We start from the raw sequence: 11,896 nt of genomic DNA on the forward strand, positions 1-11,896 counted from the left end.
CCACAGGAGTCAATTTATAATAATATTCCTTACATTTAATATAGCGCCTTTCACACCAAACACCACTTTTATTTGAGGGATTGTCGGCCAGACACTGGCAGAGAGAAACTCGCTTCTCTTTTTGAATAGTGCCATGGGATCTTTAATGTCATCTCCATTATTGTGACTATCAGGATGGTAGAGGTGGACTAGATGGACCTTGTGTTTTTTACGTCTAGCAGTCCCAATGTTCCTACGATCTTATGTCCACCTGAACACACAAACGGGATCTCGATTTAACGTCTCATCTGAAAGACGGCACCTCCAACAATGCAGCAATCCCCCAACACCGTATTGGAGTGTTAGCTTAGACTATATGAATTCCAAGTCCTAAATGGCTTGAACCCACCACCTATTGCAGTGCGAGCCTGGCCTATCCATTCCTGTACTGTCCAAATTTGATCTAACAGTCGACAAGATTCACAGCGTATTGATTTGCTGTCACTGAGCGTCCAGAAATGTCTCCATTCACGGAGCACTCAGCTTACATTGGAAGGCTCATTGACAAAGGAGTTTAATGAGTCTGCTTTAATTACCTCGTCGCTAAAGGACATCTTCTTCATTTAATAACCTTTCAGGTTTATTAGCTCAACCCTCCAGGGCAAAAATTGAGGTGCTGCGTTCACTTTAGTAAAAGAGGGCTGGAGAAAAAGGGATGTAATTGTCACAACAGCAACAACCTGTATTTATATAGGGCCCTCCGTGTAGGGTAACATCTGTTTGCAGGGTTAACGAGATTCGAGTGGGAAGATTCCCTGCCCCCGGTGACAGCTCTGCCCTTCCAAGCTGTCCTTCAGATGAGACTTTAAACCAAGTCTGCCTGTTCTGGTGGACGTTAAAGATCCCCTGATGCTGTTCAAAAAGAGAAGGGCGTTAAATTCTCTTGGTGTCCTGGTCAACAGCCCCCAAATAAAATTGGTCACTCACTCCGTGGCTGTTTGTGGGATATTGCTGTGCGCAACTGGCTGCTGCAGTTCGCCCACAAAATGCATCCTGTGAAGCGCTTTGAGACATTTGAATGACGTGATAAGGTGTTATATAAATTGCAATGATTAATATTATTATTGCCGATGAGTCAGACAGGCTGTGCTGTCATCAGTAGTGCACTGGAGTACTGTGGACCGGAGTGGAGCCTGGCTCAGGAACTGGACTACTGAGACCATCACAGAGGGTTGACTGGATGCCAACAGTCTGAAGCACGTTGTACTGGTCTGCATTCTGCATCAGCAGACACAGCCCACATCCAGACCCAATGTAGTGTATTTGCCTTCTACATGTCCCTCGTTCCCTCCGCTCCACTATCAGCGGCCATTCAGCCACTATGTCCCCAAATTTAGAATTCTCTGCCTCAATCCCTCCGCCTTGCCCCTTCCTTGCCCATCTTCAAATCCCATTTGAAGACCTTTCTCTTTGACCGTGCCACCTCTCCCTGGATCGACATCAAGCTCCACCATTGTTAGCTTATAGTAGCGCAATAAAACTTTTCATATGTTGTCGGGTATCAGCCTGGCGCAGTCTTTAGCACTCTCGCTTCTTGAGTCAGAAGGTCGTGGGTTCAAGCTCCCACATTGGGACTTGGAATCAAATGGTCTATGCTGACACTCCAATGGAGCGCTGGGGGTGTGCTGCATTAGTGGAGGTACTGCCCTTTAGATGAGACGTTAAACCGAGGTCCTGTCTGCCTGTTCAGGTGGATGTTAAAGATCTCATGGCACTATTCGAAAAGAGAAGGGAGTTTCTCTCTCCCGGTGTCCTGGCCAACTATCCCCCAAAATAAAATTGGTCCCTCACTCTCTGTGGTTGTTCTGTTGTGCTGTTGAATTGTTCAGGGGCTTGAGAGGATGTAACCTTTCTAGAGGGCGGAGGGAAAAAGGACAGCCACCTATTAATAACAATAATAATAATCATCTTTACAATCTTTCATATCGGGAAGATGTCCCAAAGCCCGTCACAGGATACACTGTAAAGTGGAATGACTGTGTGTTGTGTGAGCGAACGCATCAGCCAATTTGCACACAGAGAAATCCCACAGACAGCTATGAAATGAATCTCAATTTGACCTGGGGGATTGTTGTCCAGGACACTGGGAGAAACTGCTTTGTTAATGCATGCAGTAAATCATTTTGATTAAATTAAGAGCTAAATGCAGGTAAATTGGAAATCTTTTTTCCCTGTTGGAATATATAACTTAATTGACAAACCCAGGAAGGTTTCAGCCTTTAATATCGGCGTTTGAGCATTGGGGTTGCCACGGCAACCAGGACTCCCGGGACCTACTACAGCAAGTGAAGCCTCCGCACATTAAGTCAGCTTCTAAAGTCTAGTTTGGTCAGAAGGGGTGAATTAATTTATTCTCAAGCACCACATCGAAACTTTTAACTCACAGTCGAGGTTAAAGAGCTCCGAGAAGCTACCCCGCGTTAAGGGCGCTATATAAATGCAAGTTGTTGTTGATACTCCAGCACAGTGAGGGGTGTGTTGAAGGTACTGTCCTTCGGATCAGATGTTAAACCAAAGTCCCGTCTGCCTGTTCAGGTGGATGCTATATCCAATGGCACTAATTGACGTGAAAGGCGCTGTACAAATGTAATTTGTTATTGTTGTTGAAAAGAGAACAGAGTTTCTCCCGGTGTCCTGGCCAACAACCCCCTGAATAAAATTGGTCATTTGCTTCATGGCTGTTCGTGGAATATTGCTGTGTGCAAACTGGTGGCTGTGTTTGCCTCCAAATGCACAATCAGGAACTTAGGAACAGAGGAACGTAAGAAACGCTAGACGGAAAAAGACCAAGGTCCACCTAGTTGGCCTTCTACCATACTGGCAGTCACATGCTACAATATTGGAGATGGATTAGCCTTCATCACAGTGGAAAGCTTTGGGAACCTTGGATCCAAAGTTGCCTGGTTCTTCCAAACCCATACTACACCTACTATATGACACATCCCAAATTCTCATATATTGTATCCTAAAATATTATTTTCTAAAATAAATGTATTTAATTTATATTTGAATGAATGCCACTTCGCAGGACATCTATGTGCTTTGTGATGTCCTTGAAAGGTAATATATCAAATGCAAGGATTATTATAATGTTTGCCACCAAAATGCCTAGGTCTAGTCTTTCATGAGAATCTTAGTAAGAGGTGCCACAACATTACTTGGACGAAGTAGGCTCTTTGGCCCATCTGATCTCATCCTTCCAGGATACCCACCCTACTATTCTCACATTACAACATCAAGCTATCACTAAATGATGTCCTGGCTTCAACCACCCTTCCTGTTCCAATCATTAATAATAATAAATAATAATAATCCTTACATTTGATATAGCGCGTCATTACGTCATTGAGAAGTCTCAAAGCACCTTCACAGAATATATTGGAAAGTGGACTGATTGTGTATTTTGTGGGCGAAACGCGGCAGCCAATTGCGTACAGCAGCGTCCCACAAACAGTCGTGGATTGAGTGACCACTTGTTCTGTGTCCTTAATCATTGGGGTTGCCACAAAGACATGATAAGATACTATATCAAATGCAAGGATTATTATTATTATTGTATACAAATAGATGTATAAGAATATGCAGGTGTATCAAAACCAGGTAAAAACATGGATAAATGTGTAAACTATTCATGCACTTTTTAGAAAAAACACTAAACCTCAGAAACCCAAATGAAAAAGAGTTTGACGGATGATTGAGCACCAATAAAACATACCTCAATCTTGCCCGTCTGTCTCATCAATCACTTTGTCAATTGAGAATCTAACAGATCCAATATTGCTAACGCTAGTTAAAATAGATATTGCTGATAGTGATTTTATTTTGAGTGTTTACAAGAAGGCAAAAAATGGCTAATACCACACAGGTCTTAAAGTAGCCACACAACTTAAAGGGAAAGTGTGTCAGGTTGGCTTGATTGGGTAATGCTCTCACCTCTGAGTCAGTCAGATGGTTGTGGGTAAGGTATTGACCTTCAGAGGAGATGTTAAATCAAGGTTCTATCTGCCTTTTAGGTGGATATTTAAAATGCTGCTGGAAAACAAGATAGTTTGTTACAACAACAATAATAATCGTCGCATTTGATATAGCGCCTGACCACTTCGTTGAGACATTTAGTTTCATTTATTTGGGGGATTGTTGGCCGTATAAGATAATGACTAGGAGAACAGAAAGAGAATTTAGGAGGAATTACTTTACGCAGAGGGTAGTGAGATTGTGGAACTCACTTCCCAAAATAGTGGTTCAATGAGATAGTGTAGATACTTTTGGGAAGAAGAATGAGGAGAGGCAATATAAGCTGATGGTACAATCTTAAAGGGGGTGAAGGAACAGAGAGACCTGGGGTTCATACAAGTAAATAGTTGAAGGTGGCAGGACAGGTAGATGAAGCTGTTAAAAAAGCATACGAGATACTAGGCTTTATATAACAACAACAATAAAATTACATTTATAGAACGGCTTTCACGTCGGGAGGACTTCCCAAAGTGCTGAACAGGCAGGTGTCAGGACCCGAGCATTGGGGAGGGGTGGTGTAGGGGTGAGGGAAGGCAGAGAGGTGGGAGGGAGACCAAAGACACGGTCGAAGAGAAGGGTCTTGAGACCGGCCTTGAAGGAGGCAAGGGAAGAAGCGAGGCGAAGGGATCGTGGGATGGAGTACCAGAGAGTGGGGGCAGAGAGGCTGAAAGCCCGGCCAAAAGTCAGGAAGTTATGATGAACCTTTATGAAACATTGGTTAGGCCTCAGCGAGAGACCCTAACCCTAACCCTAAGGCACCACACTTTAGGAAATATGTCAAGGCATTGGAGAGGGTGCAAATGACATGTACCAGGATGTTACCAGGAATGAGGGACTTGAGTTATCAGGAGAGGCAGAGAAACTGGGATTATTCTCCTTGGAGCAGAGAAGGTTAAGAGGAGACTTGATAGAAACTTTCAAAATTATGAGGGTATTCGATAGGGTGAACAAGGAGAAACTGTTTCCACTGCGGGTGAGTCGGTAACCAGAGGACACCCGATTTAAAAACAGTTGTTAAAAGAAACAAAGGGGAGGTGAGGAGAAATTTTTTCACACAGCGAGTTGTTCAGATCTGGAATTCATTGCCTAAAAGGCTGGTGGAAGCCAATTCGATAACAACTTGTAAGCGAGAAGTAGATAATTATTTGGGGAGGACAAGTTTGCAGGGCTATGGGGAGAGAGCAAAGGAGTGGATTGATTTGGATAACTCTTTTCAAAGAGCCGCCACAGACAAGATGGGCTGAATGGCCTCCTTCTGTGCTGTATAATTCTATGATGAAAGGCACTGTATAAATGTAATTTTGTTGTTTGTTGTTCTCTGAGGATAATAATAATAATAATCCTTGCATTTGATACAGCGCTTTATCACATCGTTGAAACATCTCAAAGCTCTTCACAGCATATAACACCCCCCCCACCCCCACGCCCCCCACACACAAACACACTCCCTAAGCTCCAGGACTCACCCAGATCCATGTCTGTGTGTGAGACGCTGCTGTGCGCAATTGGCTGCCATGTTTAACCCACAATATACAGTCAATTCACTTTACAGTATATTCTGTGAAGCGCTTTGAGACGTCTCAACAATGTGATAAGGCGCTAAATCAAATGCAAGGATTATTAATATTATTATTATAAGGAGTATTTTGTTTCAAGATGCAAGGTGGTGTAGAATTTGGGAAAATTCACCCACAAAACACAGTCACTGCACTTTACAGTGTATTCCGTGGAGCACTTTGGGAAATCCTTCTGACATGAAAGGCGCTGTATTAAATGTAAGGATGATTATTAAAATTCTTCAATCCAGTCTTGAACAACAGCTGCTGTTCCAGCAAGGCGTCGCTGAGCGGACAGAAATCTCCGGGGTCTTTGACAGCACAAATAAGATGAATTGTAGCTGATGAGTCTTCGGGTAAGTTATCCACCCAGTTAGCAGCCATTATTGTTGAATTGGATTTTTATAAGCAAGTGTGTAGGCCAGGCTGACTTGAGTCACATTGAAACCCCTCAAGGTTAAATAAAGGGGCTCTCTTGTCTCAAAACCACCTTTTGGCCTCTCCCCCCTCACCCCACGCCCCCACCCCCCGTTCAGCCGAGTGTCTGATTCACGCGGAAACCCATCGCTGTGTTTAAGAGTATGCGCACGTGTGAGCCACCAACAGACAGAAATCCCTCGGTGAATGGAATGCACAGAACACACTTTACAGTATATCCTGTTAAGTGCTTTGTGACGTCTCAAAGACACGATGAGGGGCAATAACAAAGTCAAGTATTATTATTGTTCTTGGGCAGGCTGTCTGATTAATGAGTTGTCTGATGGTTAATTTGGCCATTCCCTCACTTACCCCCCAATCCCACTCACAGCTTTTCACTTTTCTCCTATTTATCTGATTCCCTCTTAAAAGGGGCTGCCTGGACCCTAGAGACAGTGCAGAGGAGAGTGTGATCCCCAGTGTTAGAGGAATTATGAGCACCAATTAGACAAGCCATGGCTTTTCAGTCTTAAGAGTAGATGTCTCAGAGAGGACCTCATAGAGGTGCATCAAATTTTAAATGGGGTTGAAAAAGTAAACCCACATCAAAACTTTATGATGCACCAGGGCAGAACAAGAGGATTACAATAATAACCCTCGCATTTGATGTAGCGCCTTATCACTTCTTCAAGATGTCTCAAAGCGCTTCACCGAATATACTGTAAAGGGAATTGACTGTGTATTTTGTGGACGAAACTCGGCAGCCAGTTGGCGCACAGCAATGTCCCACAAACAGTCGTGGATTGAATGACCAAATTATTATTAATTATTAATTATTAATTATTATTATTTATTTACTTATTTTGAAGGGATTATTACTCACAGAAAAGCAATCCACCATTAAACTAACAACCCGGTTCCTACTTACTGCTCAGTAAACAGAGGGGGGGTGGAATAAGGAAACTTACCCAACATTTCGTGCTGCCGGGCAATCAAACCTGGGTCCCCCCGCTTGCGAGTCAAGTGCTCTAACCACTGAGCTACAGGACTCCACGTGAAGAGGGTGCAGGTTTAGAATTGTAAAGGACAATTTCAGGATAGTTTTCTTTACCCAGAGGGTAATTGATGACTGGAATAGTTTGCTAGGATAGGTGGTAGAGGCCAGGACACTGGGACTCATTTAAAAAGCAGCTTGATGCTGTGATGGTGGAGATAGTAGGCTGGGTGTTCTGGAGGGATAAAATCAGATGGGCCATAGAACCTTCATCATCCTAATCAGCCTTTTGATCTTGCGAAATGCTAACGTGCATTCTGTCTCAGCCACGGCCCCAAGTAGGACATTTCACGTCCCAACGCAAAAAAAATGTGGCCCTTCAACCCACGACTGTTTGTGGGACACTGCTGTGCGCAATTGGCTGCCCACAAATTATACAGTCAATTCACTTTACAGTAAATTCTGTGAAGTGCTTTGAGACGTCTCAACAACACGATAAGACGCTATATCAAATGCAAGGATTATTGTTAAAAAAAACCCTCTCCCTTTATGATGGATCAGGTGCCGGGCAAATGAACAGATGTGCTCACGTTGATGAATGGCTTTAGTTTGTACACTCGCGTCCAGGGGTCGTTTCAAACCATGGAATGTCTTGTTGGTTAAACTCAGAGGCCAAGCATGTTGCCTGAAGGCCCGGCAATTTGTTATTTTGTTCAGAAATGTCTTGACAGTGAACACTCGCAGCCACGTCTTTTGAAATTGCCCCTGATGTTATTATCACTCATTGCCTCTAACGCCAGCTGTTTAGACACAAACTGCGCTGTACCTCGGACCCAGGTACCAGAAGATAAAGGAGAAATAACGCAGTGCTTGCTGATAACACCTCAAAGCAGCTCGCAAAGTTCATGTAACGTTCAGCGACTGTGTATTTTGTAGACTAATGTGACAGATAATTTTGCGCACAGCAACGTCTCACAAACAGTCGTGGAGTGAGTGACCAATTTTACGGGGGATTGTCGGCCAGGTCACTGGGGGAGAGAAATTTTCTTTTCTTTTTGAGTGGCGGTATGGAATCTTCACACGCCTCTGTTTACCTGACAATAAGTAGGAATCCGGTTGTTAGTCAATTGGCAGATCGCTTTACCGGGGATAATAATCCCTACAAAAAAATTAAACAAACAATAATAATTTGGTCACTCAATCCGCGACTGTTTGTGGAACACTGCTGTGCAGTTTTCTGTACACTTTGCTGAACATTGCTGCCGCGTTTTGTCCCACAAATATACAGTCAATTCATTTTACAGTTTAGTCTGTGAAGCGCTTTGAGACGTCTAGAAGATGTGAAAAGCGCTATATCAAATGCAAGGGTTATTATTATTATTATTATTATTATTATTATTATTTAACACCGGCCTGAACAAGCAGATGGGACCTTGGCTTAATGTCCCATTTGAAAGACGTCACCTCTGGTAATGTAATGCTTCTTCCTCCCTCTCGGAGTCTCTCCCGGTGTCCTGGCCAACTATCTCCCAAATAAAATTGGTCGCTCAGTCCTAAACTACCTACCTACCTGCCCGTACCCTCCGTTCCTCTGGCTCCGGTCTGCTCCACGTCCCCCGCCCCAACCGCCCTACCATCGGTGGTCGGGCCTTCAGCCTCTCAGCCCCCAGGCTCTGGAACTCCATCCCCCAGTGCCTTCGCCGCTTCCTCCCTTTCCTCCTTCAAGGCCGGTCTCAAAACCTTTCTCTTTGACCGAGCCTTCAGCTCCCCTCTCGACTCTCTTCCCCCTCCTCGCTCCCTCCCTTCCCTCCCCTCACCCTGACCATTTCCCCCCTGCTCGGGTCATGACCCAACTGTGCAGCGCCTTGGGACGTCCTCCTGACGTGAAAGGCGCTTTATAAATGGAATCTTGTTGTTGTTGTAAACTGTTTGTGGATGTTGCTGTGTGCAATTGGCTGCCACGTTTCGGTCACAAGTCAAGGTTGATCCATTTCACAGGAAATCCTCTGAAACTCTTTGAGATGTCCTTCCGACGTGATAGGGTGCGATATAAAATGCAAGGATTATTAATATTAAATGAGTCCTAGCTTGTTTAATTGTTGCTCAGTCCTCTAACACTCAGGATTGTCCTTGTTGCTCTTCTCTGGATTGCCTTCAGGGCCTGCTCTTACAGAATAACTTACAATACAATTTACATTTATATCTTGTTTGGAGGACGACTCAAAGAGTTTCAAATGTCACGCTCTTATGCTGTGGTGACACGAACAGCACGCAGTAACACCAGAACTGTCTGTAGCTGGCCACCTCCAGCCTCCTACACACCCCTCGTTCCCTCCATTCCACCATCAGTGGCTGTGCTTTCAGCCACTGTGCCCCCGAAACCTGAGAACTCTGCCTCAATCCCTCCATCTTGCTCCCTTCCTTGCCAGTCTTCAGATCGCACCTGAAGACCTTCTGCTTTGACCGTGCTTACCCTACAGTCAACTCCACACTCTCCCCGGCTCGGTGTCAAGCTCCGCCATTGTAAATCTCTCTGAGACTCTACCCCATGTGAAGTGCGCTGTATAAATGCAAGTTGTTGGTGTTGGTAATGTATGCAGTAAAATCACCACCACCATCATCCCACAGGGCAAAATCTCAGCATCACTCACATCCCAATACAAAGCTGTGAGATTGCTAGGCACTGCCTCAACCCACAAAATTGCTTCCAAAGCATTTAATGCCTAAACATTGGCAGACCAATTGTTGGAGCACGTAAAGAGGGTGTTGAATGATTATCATTGATGGCTTTATTGACTGAATACCAGCACTAATTTATTGAAGGCATTGAGTAAGGAAATCTTAGCAGCATCAGGTTTAATGTTGTTACAATCGTATGAGACTGGAGATCAACACTAATGTCTAGCACTGATGTCTTTCAACGCCTTGGGATGTTCTCCCATTGTGAAAGGCTCTATCTGAATGTAAATAAGCAACGTCTCAAATTGGGTTTCCAACTATCCAACTAGTCACAATTTCAGCCCAACTAGTCTGTGCCAGTGTTTATACTCCACATGAGCTGCCCACCTATTCTGCTCTCCCTGTACCCTTTTGTTCTCTTCTCCCTCATGTGTGTATCAAGTTTCTTCTCAGAAACCTTGACACTTTTTGGTTCAGCTTTTGGCAGTGAGTTCCACATTCTCACCACTCTCTGTATGAAAAGGCGCCTGAACTCCTAAGCTAAACGGAATGAGCAATCCAAGTTTGGATTGATGCCGAAACGCGAGGTCCAAGAGGACAGTTTTGGAGGAGATCCTTGAAGGAAGCGAGAGAACGGATGAGACAAAGGGACTCTGGGATGGAGTTCCAGAGAGTGGGGGCAAATACACTGAAAGCCCAACTGCCACTGAAGGGGACGGTGGGTCAGGCGTCATGATGTAGGCCGGTGCCTGCTGAGCAGAGGGAGTGGCCGGGTTGGTAGAATTAGAGAAAGTCACAGATATTGGTTGGGGCAAGACTGTGGAGAGAATTAAAGGTTAGGACGAGGATCTTGAACTCGATCTGCTAGGGGACAGGGAACCAGAGAGATATCCGCGGAGTAATCAGAGATAGGGAGATGCTAGGATGTGAAGGGATTTATGGTTGAGAGTGAGAATATTGAACAACAACAAATGACATTTGTATAGCGCCTTTCACATCGGGAGGACGTCCCAAGGTCTTGGACAGTCAAGGATTTGCACTCGAGAGTGGTTGGGATCAGGAGGGGTGGATGGCAGGGAGGGTGTTGGTAGTATCGAAGAAGAAGGTCTTGAGATGGGCCTTGAAGCTGGCAAAGGAGGGAGTGAGGCAGAGGGACTGTGGGATGGAATTCCAAAGGGTGGGGGCAGAAAGGCTGACTACTGATGGTGGGGCAGAGGGAGTGGAGCAGGCCAGAGTCCACTGAGCCGAGGGAGCGGACAAGTCGGTATTGAAATGGGAGACAGGGAGGGAGTGGAGCCTGGCGACGGCTGGGGTGGTGGGCCTGTAGAGTTTGGTGTGGGTGAGGGACACCGATGGACATTTTGCACTCCATTGGAAAGGCAGTGACATCTGCTTAAACGCCTGGGGAGCTTTTTCCTCTGCTCAGAACAGCAGAATGATTTTGCATATCAGGACACCCAGCTGTAAACAAAAAATCCTTCATCTCCGTAAGGCAATAAAAGACGAGTTAACTTTGAATATCGCCGTCCATTGTCTGTGCAGGTCGCAAGGAAAATAGTTGAACTCTTTGTGGGTTTTTTTCCTCCCTTTTTGAAAGGATTTGTCCCGGCATTTTAATATTAATATATTCCCTCAGCCTGGTCTGCAGAGAAGCTGATACCAACAGTTCACATACTGGCGAAATGGCCAGCGTTAGCCAGCGCAAGATTGAAGACACTTGACAGGCATTAGGGAAATGTGCTGTGGAACTACGGTTTAAAGGGTACTTAAGGTCCGTGACTCATCTGCTGTTTAGATATCTGACAATTATTTAGATACTCAGGTCGTTTCTGTTGTTATGGAGATGTCAGCTCCGTCAATTTCCTGATTCATTCAACGCTGAGCTCAACAGCAACTCGCAATCATTTCCAGCGTGGCGTTGTCACAGTCCTCCCCTGGCTGGTTCCTCGCTTCTTCAAGCGAATAACTTTCTCAGCCTGTCTCAGTTGGGTAGCACTCTTGCCTCCGAGTCAGAAGATTGTGGGTTTGAGCCCCACTTCTGCTATATACCCTCCCACCCACCCCAACACCCAAGTGGGGACTTTGTACTCACGTAGTCAAGGCTGAGGGCCCAACAACAATTTCTAGCACCCCTCACGCGGGATAGCATCTCAGAGTGGCACTATTCGAAAAGGGAGTTTCTCTCTCCTGTTGTTCT

Source organism: Callorhinchus milii, unplaced genomic scaffold, assembly GCF_018977255.1.
Source record: "Callorhinchus milii isolate IMCB2004 unplaced genomic scaffold, IMCB_Cmil_1.0 Scaffold3, whole genome shotgun sequence".
NCBI lineage: Eukaryota > Metazoa > Chordata > Chondrichthyes > Chimaeriformes > Callorhinchidae > Callorhinchus > Callorhinchus milii.